Here is a 23122-nt window from a genome sequence, read left to right as displayed (position 1 = left end):
CTGGTATATGCTAAAAAGGCAGCATGGAATTAAGGCTGTTAACTAAAATATAGATGATCACATGTAAATTGAAAAACATCCACTCTCTCACACTTACGTCTCCGAATCTTGTGTAGTTTTTAAAGATAAGATGCTGTGTTCTTAGAGCAGCTTCAGACACTATATGGGGGTTGGGGGGAGAGAAGAAAGTTCCCTTTTCTTTTTTTATTTCCTGTACTGCAGCCAAGTGGAATTGCAGACATACCTCCACTGCCGTAAGATGGGTGCACTCTGCAAACTATCCTTCTGCAAGAGAGATCTACAAATCCTCATTCTGCACTCACAGCAACCTCTGAGTGACTCTAACCTCCTCCACCCTATGTGACATTCAAAGATGCGCTGAATATAACAAGAATCCCATTTACACCAAATTAGCAAAAGAGGTGGTGGTGACAGAGATATTGCTTTCTTTTGCTGAACCTGTGTCTGTTGCCTTCATTTCGGGCTTCCAACAATGCTTACAACTCTGTCAAGTTTGAAACTTGCCCAGTGCTTTTTTTTTTTTTACTGGGTGGCATAAATTCTTTAAGTAAATAAAATCTTGCCAAGTTACCGTTTGTCCGATCCACTCCCCAGCTACACTTTCCCTCGCACCGCTTGGCTCCTGCATTTTCTCCTTCTTCACCATCGCACCCTGACTTCAACTGTAACTTGGGAGAACCATCTGCCGCTCTGTCACAGTGCCCATCACCTGGCAGGTTTCTCATTTCTGACTGCTTGCCACTCCCACCAACTCAGTTGAACCCTCGTGTCGCATTTAGAGAAGCCGATTCCTTCGTCAAGACCTTTTCATTTGCCCTGGAATTTTAAAGGGTTTCTGTTGCATCAGCCTGTTTTTTTAGTTTGTATTGTCTTTTATAGCCTCAGCTTGTAAATTACAGTGGTACCTCGGGTTAAGTACTTAATTCGTTCTGGAGGTCTGTTCTTAACCTGAAACTGTTCTTAACCTGAAGCACCACTTTAGCTAATGGGGCCTCCCGCTGCCGCTGCGCCGCTGCTGCACAATTTCTGTTCTCAACCTGAAGCAAAGTTCTTAACCCGAGGTAATACTTCTGAATTAGGGGAGTCTGTAACCTGAAGCGTATGTAACCTGAAGTGTATGTAACCCAAGGTACCACTGTATAGTGAAGGATGTTAGTGCATTGTATCCGTGTCCTGTTTCGAGTAACTTTTCCCCATTGTTCACTTCTCTGGAATCCATTGGAAGAAGGGCAGTTTAGAAATACTGTTTTAAGAAATAAACTGAACATTAAGCTCCATGTGAGCTGCCAGGAGTGTTTCCCTCAACTTATTTCTACAAATGCAAATTGCCTAGAGCAGGTAACTTCAGCCTTCACAGAACCAAAACTCCACCCAGGCATTTGGGGACCCATTTCTTAATCTTTTACCAGATACCTGGTAGTAATGTTTCTCTCACAGCCCACCTTGCATCAGACCTTGACCCACTTGTAGCAACCATAGTTGTTGTTGTTTTCCATTACATTTCTATACTGCCCTTCATGTGAAGATGACAAGTCAGTTTACAATATAAAAAGTGAAATAGAGACTGACAATTTATTAGATAAAGTGAGCCAGGTGCAGAATTTCCTTTCCAGACTTGAGGTCACTACCATCTCTTACCTGACTGCTTCAACATACCCTCCCCTCACTGCCATCCATCCTACATTGTATCATTCCAGCTGCAGGAAAGAGGAGATGTAAACAGTTACACTTCCCACGATGCAAACATGTGCGTTGCAAGCCACCCCTTGAGCCAGTGTTGTGATCCTTCTTAGAACCATGTCGAGTTTCTGCGCCACATTTTACAAATCCTAGACTCTCACACATTTTCTCCTACCCAGCCACACTGGCATTGCAATCCTATGTGTGTTCACACAGAAGTAAACCTCAGTGAGGACGACTTAGCTCTCAAGTAAATGTGAACTGGGTGAAAACCTAAGAGAAAATTCCATACCTCTTGCTATAACCTGTTCACAGATTAATATGTCTGTTTCAATTTTTACCTGATTGGGGGTTTTGGGGGGGGGTCAGGTTTAATGCAGTGCAGCAAAACTGCAAATGAAAAGAGTCGGGTCTGTATTATGACTGTCTCATGTTATTACAGCATTTGTTTGCTTTTCAAAAAGCCTTCACCTCACAGGGTGCTATCTAGTTGTGGTGTCCTGAGTGCGCAACACAGACTTCTTGCGCAAGCAAACCTTTCCTCTCCTCCATCCTGCATCCTCCTCCATCCTGCTTCTCTGAAACCTGTTCTAGGGGGCAGGGAACCCTCTTAAGCAGACTGGGACATGAGGGCTACAAAAAGAGGGAGGAGAAACCAACTCCCATCACATCCATGGACTCCGGATTGGATTTCACTCACAGCTTTTATTTATTTAAAAATAATACAAAATCTGATAAATGGGAAATCTCAAGTGACTTTGCATCACATAAAGGTAAAGGTAAAGGGACCGCTGACCATTAGGTCCAGTCGTGGCTGACTCTGGGGTTGCGGTGCTCATCTCGCTTTATTGGCCGAGGGAGCCGGCGTACAGCTTCCATGTCATGTGGCCAGCATGACTAAGCTGCTTCTGGCGAACCAGAGCAGCGCACGGAGACGTCGTTTACCTTCCTGCCGGAGCGGTACCTATTTATCTACTTGCACTTTGACATGCTTTCGAACTGCTAGGTTGGCAGGAGCAGGGACCGAGCAACGGGAGCTCACCCCATTGCGGGGATTCAAACCGCCGATCTTCTGATTGGCAAGCCCTAGGCTCTGTGGTTTAACCCACAGCACTACCCGCTTTTATTTATTTAAAAATAATACAAAATCTGATAAATGGGAAATCTCAAGTGACTTTGCATCACATACTTTCCTTTAAAAAAGAAACCCTTCAATGACTCAAATTTACAATGTCCTCCATTTGTTTGTTTGTTATTTTGCTGATACAGTAGCTGTTAAATGCTTCTTTAGAAGCAAGTAGTGGGGATCTTTTCATATAAGCAAAAAATGATGTCCAAGCTCTGCCTGTACAATAAATATACAGGCCAATACGCCGCAGCAAAATGTTGCATTCATACTAATGCAAAAGCATTGCAACAAAACACCTTTTCCTTGAATAGCCACGGCATAAAAATTCCAATGCAAAATTAAAACACTGGTTTACTCTTAATGCGTATTACTAAATTAGATGTTATGACAAGTGCAACATTAAATTTTTTTGTACAAGCATTATATTCTCCAACACTTTTCAAAGTAGCTCCTTAGCATAATTATTACATTTAACATGTAAGGCAGCAATTGCTGTTACACAGCACCTGCCACTGGTCCACCACATAATTACATACCACTGACCTTTATATAAAAGCATCATGGAAATGTTGTTACTAGAAAACTAAATTGCCTTTCATACAAACACTGAACTGTAACTACCGTGATTTCTCTCTCACCCCCCCCCCCCCGTTAAGAAATACGTGCTTATCCGAGGGAGGAGCTGAACTAATTGAACTAACAATAATTTTCCAAATCTCACCATGTACATAAAGTTTCCGCCATCTCAAAGTGTAGTTCAAGGTATACACACAGATGCGATACAGAACTGAAAATATTCCCTGAAGTCTTAATGGTGGGGTTATGCAGGATGTCATTTAAAAGCTATTCACTAACAATGCCCTTTTCCCTTTTAGCCCCGAATCCTACTGTACAAATTCAACTGGGGGAGAAAAGTCAATTAATTGAAATTGTGTGCTATTTACTGGTAATAGTTGCAGCAGGATAATGGTTGAGCGACTGTACAGATCCAGCAGAGAGGATGCCCAGCCATAACCTGAACTGAGAACCCACCCCTGAACTCACTGGGTGGCCTAAGGCAAGGATTTTTTTCCTCAATCTTATTTCTTACTCTGCAGGTGCTAGCAAGCACTTCAGCAGGCCAGTCTTCAACTGAAGAAGTGTTAGATTCAAATCCCAGCCCAGCTACAAACTCTCCAGGTGCCCTTGGCAAGTCAATCCTTCTCAGCCTCAGTCATTGCTCTGTAAAATGGGTATAACTACCTTGCTCCTTAGCTTTTTTTACCTGTGTGTTTATTCTGTATGCTGTATTACTGATTTTCAACCTATCTCACAGAATCATAGAATGTTGGAAAGGATCCAACATAAAGGATCCAACTAAAGGATCCCTGAGGATCATCTAGTCCAACCCCTTACAATGCAGGCATATTCAGCTATCTGAATTGATTGATACATTTTGTAAACTTGCTTCTTTACCCCACCCTAACGCTTCTCATTTTGCAAAGTGAATGTTTGTTGTAAGGTAGTCTGAGCACAGCTTATTGTGGAAAGGACATCCATAAAGAAATTAAATCAAATCAACAAATGTGATGACTACAGGAACACTAATTCACAGTACAGTGGTACCTCTGGTTACGTACTTAATTTGTTCCGGAGTCTGTTCTTAACCTGAAACTGTTCTTAACCTGAAGCACCACTTTACCTAATGGGGTTTCCTGCTGCCGCCATGCAATTTCTGTTCTCATCCTGAAGCAAAATTCTTAACCCGAGGTACTATTTCTGGGTTAGCGGAGTCTGTAACCTGAAGCGTATGTAACCTGAAGCGTATGTAACCTGAGGTACCACTGTACAGAAGTTATAGGTAATTACAGCTATGTGTCTTAAATCTATATCCACCTTTACAAACAGAACTTCCGCAAGGTATTTTATGAAATATCTGGATAGAAAAAGAAGGATTTGTACGAGAATGAGGCTGCAAAGCATTTGTTCCCTACAAGGGAGCAGCACACAAGATAATAATAGTTTCTGCCAATCGCTTTCATTGAGGGCATGGTAATATCTCTGTTTAAGATTACTATTTCAAGTTGAGCGACAAAGTCCTACAGCTGTCGTGCACACATGCTATTTTTAAAGGTGCAAAAAAAGTGTTCCTGACATAAAGCGTCCACCCGCAGGCACTCCTACATTGACACAGGGCATGGAGCCCAAGAATCTGGCGACGCATTTCCAAGCCATGGGGTGCCGGCGTGGGGGGAGAGAATCTAAAAACTGGACTAGAGCACCCACTGTAACTCAGACAGCGGGGCGGGGGGAGCCTCTGAAGCAAGGTGAAAGGAAGTTGGCATCTTCACAAGAAGAGCAGCTCTGCTTGTTCAGGACAAAAGGCCCAATGAGTTCAGAGTCCTGGTCTCTCAGTAGACAAGCAAGGCTGGAGTACAACAGCAATTCACAGCAGCAGGTACTGAGGAACATACCACCTCCATCAGTAAAACATAACCTCCCCTGTGATTGTGTGTGCCTTTTATAGTGGGATCACTCTGAACAGAGCACAACGGAAAGCAGCCTGATGAAGAACATTCAAAATGCATTGGGGTTCAATAAATTATATTTCTGCGCACCTTAGAGGACCTCTGGTCTCCTGCTCCTGCACTGGTGACTTCCCTCCTTTCGTTCCTTTGCCCCAGCCAGGTATAGATGTACACAGACACAGGGATGGGATTGCACTTGGCCCACGCCACATTGGAATGGATATTTGCAGAGGGTCCTACATGTGTACAAGTACCCACAGGTTCCTGGTGCAGGTGTTGCAACAAAGAGGTGGGACCATCAGGCATCATCCCAACATCCCACCACAACTACTTGACTGTGATGGAGCTCACTGGGTGACTTTGGGCCAGTCACAACCTCTCAGCCTAATCTACCTTGCAGGGTTGCTGTGAGGGTCAAATGGGGAGGAAGAGAACCGTGTGCTCCTTGAGAGTACTTGAGCTCCTCAGAGAAAAGGGGGGGCTAGAAATGCAATGGAATAATGTAATGGAATAAAATGCAGCTGAATGAGGAACAACCGTCTGCTCAGACATAAACACACATTACAGTAGTACCTTGGAAGTCAAATGGAATCCGTTCCAGAAGTCCGTTCGACTTCCAAAACGTTCAGAAACCAAGGCGCGGCTTCTGGTTGGCTGCAGAAAGCTCCTGCAGCCAATCGGAAGCCGTGGAAGCCCTATCGGACGTTCGGCTTCCAAAGAACGTTCACAAACCGGAGCCAAATGTCCAAGTACCAAGGCATTCGGGATCCAAGGTACAACTGTATGTTTCTGGATATCTAGATGCAGGGAACTTGCAATATAATGACAGACATTTTGTGTATATATAAATCAGAGTACTTGATTTTTGACTGCTATAAATAATGTGAGCAACAGGAGGAAAGCTTTCTAAGGAACTGTGCACAAGTGAAAGGAGATAGCCTGGCAATATAGCTCCTGAACATTGCTCTCTGCATCCATCGCCAGTTTGTGAACACACAGGGGCTAACTAGGGGCACCCAAACTGTGGAATCCCCTCATCTTGAAAGTGTGCTTATCCTCTTCGATTCTGATATTCAGGCAGCATTTGATCACCCACTCATCTGGAAGCAGAAGATTACTTCCACAAGCAGCATCGATAACAGAATTGTTAATTTGCTGAGGGTCTTTTTTAATTTTTTTAAAAAAGTTACTAATGTGTGTGTTTTTGAGGGTAGTTATCTGTTGTTCTTTTTATTTTTGTTGTATACCACTCTGAACTCAATTTAGAGGAAGGGCCATTTTTTTAAAAATGCAGTGGATAAATAAATAACGAAATATGATAGCATCTGACCCATCTGTGACAATAGTGGTCATAGCTAAATTCCTGCAAAGTACAGGAGAGGCAGTTTAAAGAACACAAGGGCTGCCTGGATCTCTGTCTCTCTCACACACAAGCATAAAATATTTTTGCCAGCAAAACAAAGTTACGCAAGCAGTTTTTGTATTGGTGGCTCAAACACTGGACACATTATTACTGAATACTGGTCATCTGCGCTGAACAGACTCCTGGTGCCAGCTTTTGCGACAAGTGCGTCTAACTTCAATATATAAAAGTACTTCAAGGGAAGCTTATTATGCAAGGATTTTTAAAGTATCTGCTTCCAGACATCATCACCCACCCTCAAAAAAAGGTAGCCGTAAGGATGGCAGTAGAAAGATAGATTTCCAGGATTATCAGCCTTCGTGCATGTTAGACTAGCCATATGCCTTAGCTCTGACTCTGTTACTTAATCGAAGCTGCATCCACAAAAACATAAAAATGAAGGTAACAAAGTTCTTTAGCTGGGGTTATTCAGGAGGTTGTGCACTTCCCACCAGTCCTGTTAGCATGTTTCAACAAAAGGGGCCTACAATGCTATTTCCTGCTCCAAACGCCTTTGAGGACAATTTTCAGTCAAGGCAGCACAGAAATCTTCCTGGCTATGACTCCAACATCTGTGGGCCCCATGGAACCCTCACCCCAGCTGATTGAGGTTAGAGGAGCTGTTTGGTTGAGGTGGTAGCCTACTTTTTTGCCTGTGTTTTATCGGCTTTGGGGTGTATGTAGATGTTGTGCATTTTGCGGGAGGGGGGGTGTCTGAATAGCGACTCAATAGTGCCCACTCAAGAATGGGTGTTTTGAGAAGACCATGACAGTTTCTTAATTTCCAGTATACCCTCAGGCCCCAAAAGGCTGGTGATCTCAACTATTGCAACTTCCTATCTGTCTGTGAATCCCGGATGGGTTGTACAGAAGTAAGCATCCTTTGATAAGAGGGGATTTTAATATTTAAGGCACATGGGGACATGACCCTAGAACTGAAAATCAGTTCCAGTTGAGTCTAGCAGTTATGTCAAGCCCTGTGAACTTTCAGCTAACTGTACGGCTTTAGTGAGTGAAATTTGCAGCGTTTGACCATAGTAGCGCTTTTTGCCTTCAACACAGATACCAAGAAATACACTGTTCCAAGTATCTGAGGTTCGTATATCACCCCATGAATTTGCACAGGTCTCTACAGCAGATTAATAGATATCATCTTCTTTTTTACAGATGGTGGGAGTTGAGGGAGCGGGACTTAAATTTATGTAGAGGCAAGCAGGGCGGTGGAGGGAAGAGAACCAACATTTAAAAGCCAGCTTCCAGGCTTTTTCAGCTCTATGCTAAAAAGCAAGCAATCTCCCGTCTCAGATTTCCCTATAACACCCCCAACTGCACCTGCTTGAGTCCAGCAGCTGCAGTTCTTCCCAATGCCAGCTTCACTATGTCTAAATATGACTCATTAGGTATGCTTACTGTTTCAGTGGCTTGCGCCATGCCTATATAACTCTTACAAATATTCTTTTCTCCTCTCACACACAAACACATGGTTCCCTCCACCCAATGCACTCTTACAAAGTCAAGAATTAGTAGTCAATAAAGACAGAATAGACTAGTTATATGTAATAAGTACATATATACACATACACATACTATTTTCTACCACCAGACACACATCCCAAGATCAACTGAACTAACTCCACTGTAAGCATGTTTGCAGCCATATTTACTTATCAGACACGACTGCATCTCCTGGTTTTCCAAGGGGAAAACATGCATAAAAAGCATGGGGAACCTTTGGCCCCCCAGATGTTGCTGAACTATTAACGTCCATCAGGCCCAGGAAGCCAATGACTATGGATGATGGGAGTTGTAGTCCGCAATGTCAGATTCTCTACACCTGATGTATAGCGTCAGTTTATAAGTAATTATTGTATGAAATATTATAAAGCTGTTGCTTTCCTTAAAAATGTTAATTTATCTATTCATTTTACTCATGAAATTTATACACCACCTGGTTGTAAACTAACGTCAAAGCGGTCTACAAAAGATAAAGCAGTAAAATCAAGAAAAAATCACAACCATACTTTAAAACATGCAGAAGTTGAAATATTAAACAGAATACAGTGGTAATTCGGGTTACAGATGCTTCAGACTCCACTAATCCAGAAATGGTACCTCGGGTTAAGAACTTTGCTTCAGGATGAGAACAGAAATCGTGCAGCAGCGGCGTGGCAGCAATGGGAGGCCTCAGGTTAAGAACGGACCTCCAGAAGGAATTAAAATCTTAATCCAAGGTACCACTGTAAAATTACCTCAACTTTCTAATGTCAGTTAAAGTGTCGGCCAAAAGTCTGTATGGGCTACACCAGTCAAATCATAAAACAGCATGCAATGAGTCGGTTGGGAGGACAAGGGTACTGTGGTGTGAGAATAGGAAATAAGGATGCAAAAGAGTTCTCTGCCACACCTTGAACAGCACAAGCCCTCGTATCTATCTTAAAAAAGCAAATTCTTATTGCTTCATGCATTTACATATACTTTTTATGCAGTTCAAGAACATGTCAGATGTGGACTTACAGTGGAAATCAGCTCCAACCACAGACACAATTTCCTTTTTATCCACAGTACTGTTTGAAAGAGGGAAATGTGCATAATTCAGGCTGTTGCGCATGTGGATATCCATTATGAGCTTGGGGGAGCAGTGTGTGAAAGCCTGCTCCTCCAACACAGGAACTGAATCTCCAGCCAAGGTAAGCATCAGAACTGACCATAGTGAACAAGACTCTGTTTTATTTAATTAGCTGATTCACATTTCTGATCTGCTGCATCCTGAGATAAACAACAATAAGGCCCAGTTCAAATGCTTACCTTGGCTGCTCATCTTGTTCTTGTGGTAAAGGAGCATCCTCGGGTTTTCAATGCCCTCCACTACTCTCATAACTTAATGTGTCGTGCAGACAGTCCATGTGGACATTCATCTCTGCATAAACCCAATTTGTGCAATTCTTTCCCCTCAGGGAAAGGTGAAAGAGTAAACAACCTAGTATTTCATGCATACAGGAAGAGAAAATGTCTGCCCATGCTTTGACTGTAGCAACTGGACAATCGTCTTAGGAAAGCATCTGAACGGAGCCTAAAATAGTGTCCTAAAACTGTGGGGTGGAATTCATTAGTAACAGGGCAATTCTATTAAAATGTCAACCTGTAGACACATTTTAAATATATCATTTCCATGTTCTATATCATTTAAAGATAATGTTCTAAGTTTTATAGAACAAACACTCACAAGGCATCTTACACATTAAAATAAACCCTGTAAACATGATATAAAAGATGAGTCATTATTTTTTAAAGACTTTTCTGCAAGAAAATAGCCAATAGATTAATGGACCTTCATAGCATTGACTCCTCGTTTTCTCTTTTAGTTAAACAGAGAAGGAATTTAAAGCTAGGAACAAGGTCAAATAACCCTAGGCCAATTAAATGTATATATTAATAACTCAACATAGCTTTAGAGTTTCAGATAAAGTAATTTAGTAATAGCTAATTTTTTAGGTTGCAAAACTGCTATGCCAGTCACATTTTTTAAAAAACAAATAGTAAAAAGAAGACATCTAAACAAACTGTGGCATATTTCTTTGTCGTTTTGGCTGAGAAGATCAATCCAGCTCACACAAAAATGGTTTATTGTACACTGAAATTCAGAGAAAATTATTTGCATCCACTGGGACTTTGACTCCACTATTACTGCCGACGAATCTGGAGAGGTTCCCAGAGCACTGTCTGGTCCTGTTATGTTGGATGAGTTTAGTAAGGCTCAAGGATGTAAACAAGGTGCTTGGATTTGTGAAGGTGACCACCTGGGCACCGGATCCTTGCCCCTCCTGGAGCCAGTGTGGTGTAGTGGTTAAGAGCAGTAGACTCCTAATCTGGGGAACCGGGTTCGCGTCTCCGCTCCTCCACATGCAGCTGCTGGGTGACCTTGGGCCAGTCACACTTCTCTGAAGTCTCTCAGCCCCACTCACCTCACAGAGTGTTTGTTGTGGGGGAGGAAGGGAAAGGAGAATGTTAGCCGCTTTGAGACTCCTTAAAAAAGGGAGTGAAAGGCGGGATATCAAATCCAAACTCTTCTTCTTCTTGATGAAAACTAGGAGGAAGGGGACAGCTGGTTGGGCCAGGGAGGTGATTAATGCCTCCGTGCAAGCAGGGATGGTCCCTGCCTGCTTGAAGGAGGCAGTAGTAAAACCGCAGAGATCTAGAAAGGAGGACTTGACATTACAAACGCCATCTCCAACTTCTCGAAAGATTCCATCAACGGTGTCTCTGAAAAATTTTACACATCACTTGGGAAGACAGGCGAACTAATATCAGTGTACTGGATGAAGCAAAGATCACCAGAGTTGAAGCAATGATTTTTCAACATCAATTGGTCATGTTGTGTGGATGCCTGATGATCGTCTTCCAAAGCCGAACTTAAAAATGGAAAGCGTAATGCTGGTGGTCAACAAAAGAGGTTTAAAGATTGTCTCAAGGCAAATCTAAAAAAATGTAGTATAAACACCGACAGCTGGGAAACACTGGCCTGCAAGCGTTCCAGTTGGAGAACAGCCTTTACCAAAGGTGTCATGGACTTTGAAGACACTTGAACTCAGAACGCAAGGGAGAAACGTGCTAAGAGGAAGGCACGCTTGGCAAATCCACACCATGATCAACTCCCACCCAGGAACCAATGTCCTCACTGTGGAAGGACGTGTGGATCCAGAATTGACCTCCACAGTCACTTATGGACTCATTGTTAAAACCGTGTTTATGGAAGACAGTCTTACTCAGCTAAGAGTGATCGCCAAAGAAAGCAGAAAGAAGTAACACATCTCAGTTTCTGCTTATCAAAAATCACAGAAGAGCCATTATAATCAATCTACTCCACTTTCAGTTTTTAATCTTTCCTCCTCCATTCATGACTATTATTATGGGTATTTAATATTAAAGCCATAACCTCTGTGCTCACTGAAGTTGATGTGCATCTAATTCTGTGATAGACAGTTTTTTCAATATATTTATTTAAGTAGCACTAAATGCCTGCATTTAAAATCCACTCGCTGCTATCACTGGCCCTTAGAGCTTATCTGCATATTTACAGTAGCTACAGGTATGGCTATCCTAGGACGTTACCACTTCAGAATTCAGGCTTGAGTGAGCTATTGTGAGTGCTTTGATCTCACAAAAAAACCAAGCATGTTAAGAAGAAAATATATAATCCTTGTCATCACTATTCTGGTTTTCTGTGTTAAGAGTGTTTTGGAGAAGAGGAAACAATAGTAGAAAAATGAGAGCTACTCCCTACTTTGGAGCGGTACAGTCTCAACACTACTGTATAACTTCAATGAGGGTATACGTCAGCCCAACCCTACTGAGACCACCTTTCAAAAGAGTGCATGTAATTTTTGCCCAGGCAGGAGCATTATGTGACCCATGAGAGCAGCAAAATAACCAGACTGCACAGCGGTGATGGGATAAAATCAGGCCAGCAGTAGGCATGGCAAGGGTTGGCGTGACATTGGGTCCCAGGATCAGTTGAGTTTGGATCGCTCCAAACCTGTTCCATGGGAGTCGGCCAGTGCTGAACCTTGCTGTGGTGCAAAGCCAAGCAAGCAAGGTCTCACAGGGAGACCAGGGTGCAGATTCCAACCAGGCAGATACCGAACCCACGCTTGGGTTTGCCGTGGTCAATTCTCCTCACAGGCCCCTTATGGAGCCCCCCATATGCTATGTTGATCCTGACCAGTGCCATTACTGCCCTCATACAATGTTCTTCTGCGTAACAAAGGAAAGCCATAATTTCACTGAGAGAAAGGCGGAAAAACCCCAACCAAGGGACAATCGGGTTGAGAGACAAAAATTCCTTTCCATCCCTGTCAACCAGTGAGCCAAAATTGCTCAGTGAAGGCTCTAACCTCTCAGAGCAAAATGGCTGTAAGCTCCAGGTTAAGCAGTCTTATATAGGCTTCCCCCTCCCCTCTTCAGCAAGGGCTCATGGGACAGCTTTTTCCTGTGAGCCCATCACACAGAGAAGATATTGGGCAAAGCCTTGCCCAGGATTTTGCTGTAATCTATGGTCCACAGTGCCACCAGGAAAAGATGTCCCATGCTCATTGGGCAAGGAACAGGGCTTAAAACAGAATTCCTGTAGGTTCAGAATATCTCAAAAAATTCCATGAGTGAAACACGTGTATTCATACAGAAATTAAAGGACTATATTTGGTGGTGGGGGGAGACTCACAAAAAATAAAATGTGTGTGTAACAGGAAGGATCTGCTTATGCAAATATAAGTAAACAACTCTTATAGATTGGTTATATTTTGTTTAAGGTAACGTATTTGAACACCTTACTGCTTTGATGCTGTTAATAAGAAAAGCTGTTATAGGAGCCTTGCAAATCCATTTAAATTGATTCTAATTAATGAATCAATCACTAGCCACTGACTGGAGTGAATAATTTGCTGCCGCAGGCCTCTAATTCCTACCTGAAAATCCACATTATAGTGATAAGTTGCTTCTTGGTCTAACACTGAACTGCACTGCTTTTAAGTCAGATTTAGGATATTTTGTTCAAACAGCTAGGAAATCCAAGTCCCAGATTTATCAATTCAAAATTGCACAGGACTCAAATTACAGCAAGCAAAGAACTGGAGATAGGTTAGGTTCAACAACAATACAGTTCTGAATTTTTTAACTTTAAGTATCTTTCATTAAGCATCTTCAGGATAACATGATCCTTTATGGCACCTGAAACAGAGTTATTTGTATATTATTTGATTATACATTTTATTGTTCAACACAAGTCTCATTAGAACTGTGACAAAACAGTGGCTGCTCCTTCAAGTTCTAATGCAACATTTGACTTTGGGGCATGTGCATTTTTCTCTTTGGGGCATGTGCATTTTTCTCTGAATTAACGTTGGAAGAATGCTTCGCTCAAGTAGCTACAAAAACCACCACTACCCCAAAGAAATAAGTCTACATCCACAGTGAGAGTTTCCATTTCAAAATTTGAAAGGTGGGGCATAACTTCTCCAATAAGGAAATAATATTAAAAATAGCCTACTGCCTTTAGACCAGGAGTAGCCAATGTGATGCCTAGCAGATGTACCTTGCAGCTTTATCACTCACAGGTGGCCATATTTTGCCTCTACTTCCAGTCTTTGCTATTATTACCTCTTACCTGTTTCAGAGCACCTCTTTCCATCCTCCTCCATCACTGGACATGCTGGCTGGGAGTGATGGAGATTGAGTCCAGAAGCATCTGGACAGCCACAGGTTAGCCACCTCTGCTTTAGAGCACCATAGATTTTCAGCAGTTTAACTATTTCCAAATCGGTGCATTGTTTTAAGATTTCTCTATGGTAACTATCAGGCCGATACACAAAGCACGGTGCCAAAGTGTGGTCCCTAATCAATCTCAAAGCCATTATACTGCCATATTTGTTTTGGCACAGAAATGTTCAGGTTAGATAGGAATAGCAGCAAAAAGAATGGGAAAGCTAATTGCTTTTTTGGTTGTTGTTTCTGTTTAAATCAATACTATCAGAGAAGTACGTTTTGCAGACAGTGCAAGGGATTAAAATCAGGGCTAATTTTGACTTTACATAATGAACACAGCTGAATAACATCCATTTAAACAGTAAAAATTAAAACTGAACACTATACGCTACACTGTGGTTCACATTCAGAAATAGGTTATGTAGTCAGAATGGCCTTGGTTATTAGAACCAATCAGCTTTCATTGCAAGAGACAAGCCAGGAATGTTGTTGAGGAAGCAGAATATGACTTCTTTTGTTTTACTTCTTCCAAGGTTTCTCTCTTCTCTCCAGCCACTATTCTTGACTTCTGTATCTTTGCTGCCAATTTTTTTTTAATTAAAAGGAAAAACCAAAGGGGGGGGGGCTGAATGTAGCAGTTTTGGGAAAAGCTGCAAGTACGTTCATGAGTTCATGAATGTCATGTCACTCATTTTTACATCCTGAATGTTTACGGTTGAAAAATCCAGATAGCAGCTCTGATTCACTCTTGCATATGCCAAGGTATCCAGACATCCAAAATCAAGACCACAGATTATAAACAGCTTCAGCAAATTGAGTCAAGTGCCTTTGTTCCTCAGATGTACATCTTCCTATTGCTTACAAAAGCACCATACACTAACCACTAACGCTGTTATAGCCAGCACTAGGAAAGGAAGTTATTCAAGTCTGGATTTCCTGCTTATGGATGTAGCCAAGAACTGAGAAGCTTGTAGTGGTTTCAGGAACTGAGTCATCTAATGATTCATGGATAAGATACTGATTTTAATATGTGCCTAATCACAAGACTAAAAAAACTTGACAACCAGCCTAGATGAGGTTTAATTTCTGGCTTAAAGCAGAACAAATCTGTATTATGGCTGGGGGAGGAAGAGACCCCAAACATTACAACTCATCATCACTTTCAACTTCTTTTTAAAATGTTTTATTTCCCTTTGTATTCTAAAAGGCTTTTAAAGCATAAAAAGGAGAGGGGGGGGGAAGCTTCTAAGACAAGACCTATCCTGACTTACAAGAAACAAATGACAGGTAGGATATGCTATTGTGCTCTTAGAAACAGATATCCATATTTTTAATCAACAAAATCCACTAGTGTATTGCTCTTACCAATCCACAAGATTCATGTAACTAATGGGGGCTGAGCTAGTGGAAACCAACTAGGAGAAGTTCCATTTCCACGGCTGATCAGCATGAAAGCAGAAGCTGGCACACACAGTACCTGCCTGAGTACAGGAACTTGTACTCTTGAAAGCAGAGACGTTTCCAAGCGCAAATACGGAATTCATAACTAGCCACCACTTTGTAGGTCTGAAATGTTTTGGTTGTGGGGGAAGGGTATATAAAGTAACCTAAACTGCAGGCTGCCTACCTAAGCCGACGTTTGAGAAGGAAAAATGAGTTTTCATCTGTGGAAAAATACTGGCTAGCCCCCCCCCTCCCATTTCTGAAAAGGAGGCTCAGATGCCACAGTACAGTAACTCTGGAAAAGGAAAACCGTTGTGGGAGGCCCCGTGATTTTAGGATGCGTGTTTTACCAGCGTGTTTAAAAAGAAACAAAAAAAGTGTAGCATGCTTTTAAAAAAAAAGTAAAACAGTTGACAAGAAAAGGCCAAAGTGCACTCTGTGGCTGGCAGTCATTTTATGGCTTTAGTCCTACAGCAGATTTACTTAGATGACGTCAGTGGCTCCAATCCAGCTTTTTCTTTGGTAGCATTTACCACTTGCCTCTTGAAGCCTCCACTGTGCTACAGAGCAGCAGACCATAATCAAAATTCCCTTTGTGAAATAGAGTTTACCTCAGGGCACACAGGCCTAGCTAGCTGAATTGAAGGCTCTTCACCCTGCACTTCATGCCTAGAAATAAATAGCCTACAATACTGTACTTTGCCTCAGTACAGAAGAACCATTAAAAGCAGGCTGATACCTTTTTTAAAGGTTTTTTTCCCCCTTTTTCTTTTGGTCTGCTCCAAAAATCTCACAGGCCAGAGTATTACTTAATATTCCAGACCTATCACATATCATGATAATACTTTGCCGGCTATTAAGGCCTCATTTAGAATGGGAAATGCTTGTACTTTATGGAAGGTTTTCCATACATACAGTTCTAAAACATCTGCCAAACAGTGGTAGATACTGTGGTAGTCAGTTCCTTTCAGTAGGAGGGCAGTTTGAGCTAGACCCTCTGCGTGGCTGCTAGGATTTGCCACCCAAGGGCAAGATGGAATGCTGCTTTCCTACAAACCTTGTTCAAAAATTGATAGGCTTCCCCCAGAATATGTACTCCTTCATTCTCTTCCACAGTAGATATTACTATCCTCATTAGTTACCCCTGCACTGGTGTTAACTATGGTCATGCTAACTGATTACCTCTGAACCAGGGCTTCAGACCTACTTCAAATTTAAAGTTTCAAATTCAGAAGATGGAAGCCCCAGTTAGCAAGAAATGTGGTTGATAATACAATATTGCCAGGCATCTGCCAAAGACCCACATCTCACTGGGGCAAACTGAGAAGAGCCCCCTGGACCTTATGCAATAAGTAGATCAACTCTTTGAGGGAAAGGAGCCTGTGGAGGTTGTCTTGCCAAAGGATCTTCCAAAACCTGGAGGCACTGATGGAAATGAGGCTGTCTAAAATAACACTTTCATGAGCTCCATTAACGTGAGAGGCTACCACTGCATTGATCCCATTTTCTACTTTCCCTGAACACCCAATGCTCAACATTGAATTGCCACATGTTCAGCAGAAGCATGTTCTGTCTTCTACACACATACAGATGTGCGTGTGTAAAGCCCCTACATACGTCTGCTGAAAATGTGGCTGGTGGGGTTGGGCACACCAGTATTTGGAGGTGTGGCTCACAAGCATCGCATATTCTGCAGGGTCAAGGCTGACAAGGAATTGAAAAATTGCTCTGGAGAAGGAATGGCGACTGCAGGCTACCTCTTAATTGGGAAGCCAAGGTCTGCAAGATCCAGCGTTGCATTTCCCCAGGCTATACAAAACCTCGATTCCATTCTTTGTCTGCCACAATCTCTCAACTGGACAACCTGCACACATCCCAGCATGAAGCAACTGTGACACTCCCAATCTTTATGACCAGGCACACCTCTATCCCCAGGTAAGGTCCTTTCAGTGCTAGATAGTATTGGTGAATATGTTTTTGCTGTACAGAAGACTGAAAGTCTATATGCTACACACAGGCTAGGAAGGAAGGCTTGCTGATATCAAAGAGACTAGGGCTGGACTGTTCATGTATATTCTGAAAGAATGAAAAGGGTCAGTAGCTGAAGGAGGGGCAAAGTTACTGAAAATAATCCAAGTATTTTTCAGGACTATAAGAAGTGTCCTGCTTTATGAGACCAAATGCTTAGGTTAATTTGCATGCTGTTTACCAGGATGTGCAGATGATCATCAGAAGCTTAAAATCAGGACACAGGGCTAAAATCCATCTTCCTCTGTTGCTTTCAGGTGACTTATCTTTGAGAATGTTGACTCGGGACATGGAGATACTATACAATCATCATGACTAGTAGCCATTGGGATCCTTATCCTCCATGGATCTGTCTAATCCCCTTTTTAAAGTCATCCTGGTTGGTGGCCATTGCTACATCAAGAAGCAATGTAGAGCAAATTTGAGTTCAATAAAGTTCTGTTTTGTCTATCCTCAATCTCTCACCCTTTGGTTATCACTAGATGACCTTAGGTACCAGTATGAGAAAATGAAAACTGTCTCTAGCCACTTTCTGCACATTACACATTATACATCTGCATTATACATCTCTCTCACGAACATGTGCACACACACACACAACTCCAGCTAGTGTTCCCAGCTGAACTGTTCTGTCACCTTTTTGACAGTAAGTACCAGCAGCATGTTTCCATTTCTTGTTCAAGTGGAGCCTATGCCTTCTGTACAGACCTCCCTTGTCCCAAAACATCCCTAGTGCCTAAATCCAAACTCTTGCTCCTGATACCGCCATCTAATCCATGTTGAAACCCCTTAGCTCCACCTGATCAAAAACAGCAAAGTAAGAGATGTCAATATACAAGTGGCACATAGAAATTATCCTTCCAACTACTTTCAGGATGGAAAAACAAAAGCAAAGAGCATTCCTAAAAGCGATCACGACCAAACAAAATATATTTCTCACCAACATTCTAAAATGCTTTCTAACACTGCCAGCCCCAAAATTATTCTCAGTTAAAATAACAGTCCAAAATTAGTTATAAAATGCTTGTTGCTTTTTCGGGAAGATAAGACTCTTCCATGGCCACATGCACACACCATGCCTGCAGCTGACCCAGTTTCCTCCAATTCATTGAATACACAAGATATGCTAAAACTATTCAGAAAATGAGACCTAAGCTGGCAGAGACCTAGTGCATATCCTTAAACAAAAATACTGCCAATCTGCCCTGGTCATCGTCAACACTGTGAAGCATACTGAAGAAATGTTGGGACTTGAAATCAGTGGTTAAGGTGGTCTGAAAAGAAAGAATATGGTGGCACTAAACAAGGGCACTGCTTAGAGAGATACCCTCAAGCATGTAGAATAAGACAAGCTTAGCAAAGAAAACAGAAGAGGGTATATAACTTTAAACAAGAATGGTGTTGGGATGAAGGGGCCAAGGGAAAGGCGCCCTGAGGCAATGAATGTTTCGCAGGGTCAGAGGGCAACATAGAAGGATTCTATCCCAAGGCCATTTAATGAATGTGAATGAAAGACTATTACAACTGATATTTTCTGCTACACAATACAGAATAGGCAATGGTGGGGCTTCTACCACATTCTGGGTCTGCTGAGAATTTACTGTATTCTTTGAAAGACCCAAATCAAATAAGATTAAGGTAAAATTAAGGATAAGATGTATTAGATTTTCTTACAGTGCATTAATCATATTTGAACCCTGAATCAATAAATAAGATGATGCAAATATTCTTTTTCCAGAATTTTTTGAAGATCGCATTCATCCCATTGATTTGATTTAGCCTGTTTGTTTAGGCTGCAGACCTATGCAGTGGGCAACTTCCTTTGCCAGCCCTAAATAAATATTTTATTTACTGAGATATTTCTATACCACCTTTCATACACAACAAGGTGCTCTACAAAAAAACAGAAGCACAACAACATAACCAATTCAGAATAAAATAATAGCCGCTAGGGTCAAAGGCAGATAGTTAAAAGAAACCAACTGGAAATAAAGGCCAGAAATAATGATGATGAAGATGATGATGATCCTGCCCATCTGGCTGGGTTTCCCCAGCCACTCTGGGCAGCTTACAAGATACCTAAAAACATAATAAAAACAACAATTCTTAAAAACTTCCCTAAACAGGGCTGCCTTCTGATGTCTTCTAAAAATCAGATCGTTGTTTGTTTCCTTGACATCTGGAGGGAGGAGTTCCACAGGGAGGGCGCCACTGCCAAAAAGGCCTCAGAGCCATGTATTTTCAGCATACATAAATGTAGGAAGCTGCCTCAGTTCTGAGGGGAGGCAGTGCCACTGAAAAGACGCTCCCTGCCTGGCCGCCTCTAAGCAAACCACTGGAGCTCATGCCACAACATGTCTCAGATGCAAACCTCTCTCAGCATCTTCATACTTTCAGGTGAAAGGGGCTTTTAAAAATTATGCTTTCCACAGACGCAAAGTAAACTACAAATGCAAATCATGACCAAACATTTAGAAATTATGAAGCTGGACAGAGAGAAAGCATCACAGGTTTTAAATCCGACTCCCAAGTTTGGTAGGTAGCCATATGACAGTTTAGCACCTAAGCTACACTCTAGAATAGTGGTACCCAAACAGTTTCTTTTCCCATGAACCACCTGAAAACTGCTGACAGTCTTGGCTGACCACTTACGACTTTCCTACCTGTTGCAGGAACTGGAATATCCTATGCTAGAGGCTGCATGACATTTAATTGTATTTTATTGGTTCTTTTATTTCTTACTTCTTGTATTTTATTGTATCCCATATAATTCAAATTGCAACACAATAAAAGAAATAAAAGAATCAATAAATATACAATTAAAAATCAATATGAATGTTGCCATTCATCACCCAACTTCAGCTACAAATCCACAGACATTTCGCAGACTGCCTTAACGAAGCTGATGGACCATTGGTGTGAAACCCTGCTCTTTGATACATTGATGCACCCTTCAAAATGTTTACTTCAGAATTGTTTTTGAAGAATACGATCCACTCACTAACACCAGAAGGATGAAGGCTTGAGGCAAACCACATCACTGTCATGAGAGTCAAAAGAATTCAAGGACTGCAAAAAATTCAGAAAGAATTCCAGAATGCTTTGGACCATGCCCTGTGTTCTTTGAGCTTTACAACTAATCCACAGTTTCTATTTCTTATTTTCATGACCACTTGCCTGTAGACGGGAGAGACCAGCGAGATTCTGCGATAAAAACGAAAGGGCTAGAAAGTTTGCAAACAGTTATGCTGCAAGATATTTGTAATATGCAACATGCAAAAAAGGGGATTGGGGGAGAGAGATTCCACTGAAAGGATAACTGGCTAAAGGAATATTGGACACCTGAATGAGTGGAGCCTGTAGCTGCTGGTGACTCAAACACGAAGCATATCAAAATGCTCTCGATAAGCTAAACTAGCAGATAGCTTATCTGAAGCATATACTAGCCATATGGTGCCACAACTTCTGTTGCCTGTTGCTAGCATAACAATAGGCTACTGCAGACTTCTACTGGAAGCACTATTTGACAAACTGTCAACAGCATTCCCTCCCCCCAAGAGCTCTGGGGCAATGGCGTGCATGTCTATTTGCATTAATAAAAAAAAAACAGGTGAACAAAGAGTAAACCAGATGTCAACTTTAGAAATCGAGCTGTCTGGTTTAGGAGAGTTAACAGAGGCAGACAAACTGCTAGAGCTCAAAGCTAGACAATGAGCTTCTCTCAAAACACTCTGGCCTAGGGGAGTGGCTATTTAAAACACTTGGCTTCTTTTATTTCAGCACTGTGGAAGTGAATTCTGCTCTTAAGTGCTGGCTCAAATGAAGTCATTTTGTTTCACTGGGGGTTTCTTTGCATTTCAGCAATGTGAGTGTGCACTGTAGCGAAGAATGAAAATGCATGATTATTTTTTTAAAAAAATGACTTTTCACTTTTAAGCATGAAATCCAATACATTAACCAACTTAATGCTTTGATTCTGTACAATACAGACAAATCCTGTGAACAGTTTGTTTAAGTTTAAACAAAATGGAAGTTATTATCCTCTTGTGCAAGAACTTTGGAACACTAGGCTGAATTGGAATTTACAACCCTGTCTAATGCCATAAAGGCAAGGTGTGAATAGTGATAGATAAGAATGATTTACAGTTGGGCTTTTATAAAACTGACAGATTCACATCTGGTTTACATTGCAGAATCATACAGATCCTTTTTCATGGTGCAATTATTTCTGTTCCCTCTTATGTTTTTCCTAAAAGCATCTCAAAAACATTGACAAAACACATATTAATATCCAGAATAGTGGCCCATGGTGTTTAACTGAATGTTATTATCTGGATTTTGTGTTATTTTTTTCACAATGAAATCTAATAAACTAAGTGCAATGTACCGGGGGGGGGGGCGTGAAAGAGAGAAGTACACCCCAACACAGTCAAATACAGATAAATTAATAGATCTCTCTGTAGCAATATGAAAAGTCAAAAACATAAAATCTGAAAATGTATTTTCCTATAGAACTGAATATATACAGTATAACATTTTTGGGTTATCTTTTAGGATTCCTTTCATGTTAAGTTGAGAATGCACCTTGAACTCCTTCCAAAAAAACAGTACTGCACTGAATTATGATAATTAGAAGACTATGTACATAAAAAAGGCAGTGCAATTGATGCATACTTTGGAAGAAAAAAATCTTGCTGCACAGAATATAAGTTCAATATGTTCTCACATAATTAACATTTCCCATAATTAGCAGCAGTTTTCAGTTTATGTCCCAATAAAAGTAATAGCATCCATTATCGTTTTAGATTCCCAAGCAATGGCATTGTAATTGCTTTAAAAACCATGTTTAACTTTTGCTCCCGATAGCACTTTTGAGATACCAGCTTTTTCCTCTCAAAAATTATGCATCAGTTTGGAAACCCATCAGGCAGTTGTGTATCAATGGCTAGAACAAATCAAAGACATGGGGAAAGCTAGAACTCTATGGAGGCAACTTGGATCAGTAAAACAGGGCGTAGAAACAACACTCACATTGTCAAAAGAAGCAAAGAAGAAAAAGGCAAGGAAATAAAAGAATAGTAACAGATGTTACTGATTTCATTTGGCCGCCTTTAAGCAAATATTGCCATCATTTTAAGGGAATGCTGAAGATTTGGTTTGTCACAAGTCACTTCTCTTCCCTCCCCGCTTGAAATTGTTCCTCAAACCCACCTTCTCCAAAAAGTTTTTTCCTTGCCACTTAGGCCCCTTCTTCTGTTGATTTTTAAAAATACCTTAAGTACACATAGCTGCAGTTGACCATATTTATCCCCTGTTATTATTTTTGTCCTTCTCTCTGTGGTATCCCCCACTACTGTAAGTGCCTGGGAGCAGAGGTCTGGCTTTTTTTTACTTGTGCTAAACCGTGTAACACACCATGTGTTTAATGAAACTATTTAAACAAATAACTTTCTGCTCAATCATCTCAAGCTATAAAGTAGGGAAGTACCCTCTTACAATATGGAGGGTGCTTTTTTTTAAAAAAATCCTCTCAGCATGCAAAAATTTCCAAAAAAAAAAAGGTACAACAACCAATAAAATGCACCATAAAGTACCGGTATGTCTGTGATCCTAAAGCCTTTTTTTGCCATTAAGCTTTGGGACAGTAAACCTTCA

The 23122-nt window shown here is 41.4% G+C and overlaps 1 protein-coding gene across 38 annotated transcripts in view; it reads right to left on the bottom strand.

The window, feature by feature from the left end:
• Positions 1 to 23122, bottom strand: part of TEAD1 (TEA domain transcription factor 1) — a 173117-nt gene that overhangs the window by 144405 nt on the left and 5590 nt on the right. The window contains exon 1 of one of the 38 annotated variants that reach the window (XM_083599398.1): positions 593 to 614. The exons of the other annotated variants lie outside the window; for them this stretch is intronic. The gene's annotated coding sequence lies outside the window, so the exon portion shown is untranslated. Of the gene's footprint in view, positions 1 to 592; positions 615 to 23122 lie in introns of those variants that run through there. 38 annotated transcript variants of the gene reach the window in all.

The sequence above is a fragment of the Podarcis filfolensis genome (genome assembly GCF_964270895.1).
Source record: "Podarcis filfolensis genome assembly, chromosome: 1".
Taxonomy (NCBI): Eukaryota; Metazoa; Chordata; class Lepidosauria; order Squamata; family Lacertidae; genus Podarcis; species Podarcis filfolensis.
The sequence above is the reverse complement of the archived record's forward strand: the minus strand, read 5'-3'. Positions and strand labels throughout refer to the sequence as shown.